We start from the raw sequence: 4,131 nt of genomic DNA, 5'->3' as shown, positions 1-4,131 counted from the left end.
TGAACAAACAAACAAAAAAACCCACTCAGTCCTTGATATAAGGTTAGGAGTAAAAAGAAAAAGGTACACTCCAATAAGGGAAAAAGCTCATCTGAGTGAGAAGTGATGACTACGTTGAGAGTTTGTAAAAGGGATAGGTATAAGCCAAGAAACAAAGGAAGTATAATACGGTCACTTGATTCTTAGTTTTGGGGTAAGGACACAAGAAGGATGGGTTAGGAGATGGGAAATGGGGTTCTATTGGATAATTGTACAGAGGCTTACAGTAATTGCAGTTCACTGAATTAATTAACATGGCCCTTCCAGCTCCAGGCTTGTGGTGTTCCCACCAAATGACTGGGTAGGACTATGCAAATGTGAGGTGCTTGTGGCCCACCAAAAGGATTGAATAACTTGCCAATAATATAAATAAGGTGCATGGTATCCTTTTGGAGGTGGGACCATGCAAATAAGGTATACGGAGCCCTAATTTGGAGGTTGGTAAGTTTACCATCCTGCTACGCTTAAAATGAGCCATCCCAGAGACAGAAAGAGGGAACCTGACTAACACCAAGATGAAGAGATGGGAGCAGAGATGTTATTTAGACTCAAGGTCCCTGCACTAGGAACCACCTAGATCTAGGTGACACGAGAGATGGGGAAAAACAGTAGCACAGAAGCAGCCGCACCAGAAGCAACAGAGCCAGGAGACTGGCAGGTGTCTGGACCATGGAGCAAAAAAGCTGAGGGCCTTTGGGCAGGAGACTTGCTGGTGGAGTAGGTGCCTCTGGGCACTTGTTGGAACAAAGTTTGCCAACCCATGGAGCTAGAGCTGAGCATTTTCCAGCCAAGGTTTACTAGCGGAGTGGGGTACCTCTTGATACTTATCTTCAGAGCTAAGAGACCTCTTTTAAAAAAGTTTTTTTTTTTTTTTTTTAATTTATTTTGTTTTTTGATTTTGTTTTTAGTTTGGAGAGCAAATTAATTTTCCACACAGGAGTTCATATACATTTTGTTTCAGGACAGGAGTTCATATACATTTTGTTTCAGGACATCTACTGTGATTGCCCACAATGTAACAGCTCTCTTCCCACTTCCTCCCTGTAGTTACCTCTTCTCTGTGTCCTTTCCTATGCATTCCTGCCTCCTGAGCTTTTGCCCTATGCAAGTATTACCCTTTTGTTCTCCCATGGTTGGGAGAACTTTACTAAGGATTATATCTATCTAGTGAAAATGTACTATATGTCTGTCTGTTGTTTGGCTGCAAGCCATGGGAGTAAATTCAGTTCCAGGCCTGAAGGATAGACAGGGACCATAGTCTTGAGGGTTTCATAAGGCTCTATCAGACCAATAAACCTACCTTTTTTTTTTTTATGAATTTGAGTTTTGTTCTGCATTGTTCTCCCACTCTATCCAGGATCTCCTACACTGATCCCTTTTTGAGTGTTCTCCAGGCACCATCTAGTTTTTCTGGTCTCATGGTCATATAGACTGAGGTTCACATGGTGCACTAGTCCCTTTGACTAATTGTTTCCATGGATCTTTGGTTTTCTTCATCCTGCTTTACTCTGGATGAGTAGAGATCCATTGTTGCATCTAAATGGCTACTTGCAAGCTTTTAAGATCTCAGGCACTACTCACCAAAGTAGGATGTAGAACAATAGTTTTATGTAGTATGTTATACCAGTTGAGGTTGATGTCCTTGGCAACCATTGTCCTGAGCCCACAGGTCCAACTATTCACTCCCTCTGAGTGGTTGGCTGTAGCTAAGAAGTTATTATAACCTTGCCCCTTGTTAGCTCTATTATATATATGGACATTCTTACAGCACATACAACTGTGTATGTAGAAATATAATCTGCCAACCTTATATATATCAAAACCAAACTCCCTGCTGCAAAGTCAATGAAGACTCATTGTGACCCCTTCTTGGGTTTCCAAGGCAGCAATCGACTTCCGTAGTGATACTGCCTCGGCAACCCAAGGAGGGGTTGCTATGAGTTGGGGCTGACTCGACGGCACATAACAACAACAACAATCTCCACGAAAGTAGATTGCCCAGGGTGGTAGTTAAGGTTGTGTGTCAACTTGGCTGGGCCTGGTTGAGTGACTGGGCAGCTGTTGGTAGTTATTCCCCATGGTGATACTAGCAACAGCTTCATGGTGGGATCTATCACAAGCAACTGAGTAGCTGCTTTAGGGCTGTGGTCTGCTTCCCATATATAAGCAGCAGCTTTGGTAATGGTCTCTAGCTTATGGCATGCTTGAACTCTGCATGTAGCAGTGTCGTTGTTCAGCAGCCTGCCATGCTCTGCCAATCTTGGGACTTTGAATGGACTTCAATCAATGCCCTGCCATGTTGTTTGGTAACATTAGGACTGTGCCATTTTATTTATCAACCTTGGGCTTGTTAGCCCCAGCAGCCTGTAGCTGCCTGAGTGAAGAGATGCCCCTAGCTTCAGTGGGCTGGGAGCAAGAGGCAAAGCTGAAGCCCAAGGTCGAGGGGCTTACACGCAGCCTCTAGAGCCTGGCACTTGGAACTCAGACTTCTAGCCTCCAAAAACTGTGTGAATAAACTCTTGTTTGCTAAAGCCATCCCATTTGTGGTATATTCCTGTCAGAGCAGCACTAGGTAATCAAAACATCCAGTTTTCCTTCTGAGGATGGCTGGTGGGTTTGAACCGTCAGCCTTCTAGTTAGTAGTCAAATGCCTTAGGCACTCCACCACCAGAACTCCTAACTGTATATATGGTCATAGGTGTATTCCCTTTTGCCCTGATCATTAAGCTTGTCCATACATCTATTTACCCATAGATTAATGTTTGTTATCACTGATAACATAGTATTGTTACGTAAAGGGGTTTACCTTTCTTATTAGTACCTCTTGTGCGCCTCTTCAGTGGCTTCCTCTTCCTTCGTTTATTGTGTTGGTCACTACCTTTTGGTATAGTGCCTTTTCCTTCTCCCAAATCAATACTTGTCTCTGCCTATCTAGCAGTATTTCCTCCCTTCCCCTCCCCTCCCATCCCTGGAAACCAGCAAAGAAAGTTTCCTTCCATATATAAACCTTTCTTTGACTTTTTACAATAGTGAACTAATACAATATTTGTCCTTCTGTGATTGACTTATTTCACTCAGTATTTATATATGTATATGTCCTCCAAGTTCATCCACATTATGTGGAGTTCCACAGATTCTACATTATTCTTCAGTGTTGCATAATATTCCATTGTGTGTATGTTCCACAGTTTGGTTATCCATTCTTCTGTTGATGGGTGCTTAGGTTGTTTCCATCTCTTTGCTACACTGAATAGTGCTTTGATGAACATGGATGTGCATATATCTATTCATGTCTTGGCTCTCAGTTCTTTAAGATATATACCTAGTCAAGGGATTGCAGGATCAAATGGTATTTCTAATACCAACTTTTTAAGGACTCACGATACTGATTTCCACAGTGGTTGTATCATTTTACAGTCCTACCAGCAGTGTATTGGGAGCTCTGATGGTGTAGTGCCTAAGGCATTTGACTGCTAAACAGAAGGCTGGTGGTTCAAACCCACCAGCAACTCCTCGGAAGGAAGATGGGGCAATCTACTTCCGTAGCGATACAGCGTCAGAAACCCAAAGAGGGGTCGCTATGAGTTGGGTCCGACTCCATGGCACATAACAACAACAACAACGAGCAGTGTATTAGAGTCCCAATCTTGCCACATCCTTGCCAGCATTTGTTCTTTTCTGTGTTATTCATCTTTGCCATTAGTGCTGGGGTAAGATGGCATCTCATCGTTGTTTTGATTTGCATCTCTCTAGTGGCTAATGGGGAGCTCTGGTAGCATAGTGCCTAAGGCACATGACTGTTAACCAGGAGTCTGGTGGCTCAAACCCATCAGCCACTCCTTGGAAGGAAGGTTGGGCAATCTACTTCCATAGTAATACTGCCTTGGAAACCCAAGAAGGGGTCACTGTGAGTTGGGTCTGACTTGATGGCATATAACAACAACAACAACAATGGCTAATGATTGTGAACATTTCTTCATGTCTTTGTTGACCACCCGAATACTTCATGTCTTTGTTGGCCACCTGAATATCTTCTTTGGTGAGGTGTCTATTCATGTCTTCTACCTGTGGTGTTTTTTTTTTTTTTTTTTT

The sequence above is a fragment of the Orycteropus afer genome, unplaced genomic scaffold (genome assembly GCF_000298275.1).
Source record: "Orycteropus afer afer isolate SDZICR_OR568_19922 unplaced genomic scaffold, OryAfe1.0 scaffold00100, whole genome shotgun sequence".
Lineage (NCBI taxonomy): Eukaryota > Metazoa > Chordata > Mammalia > Tubulidentata > Orycteropodidae > Orycteropus > Orycteropus afer.
Note: the sequence above shows the minus strand (reverse complement) of the source record.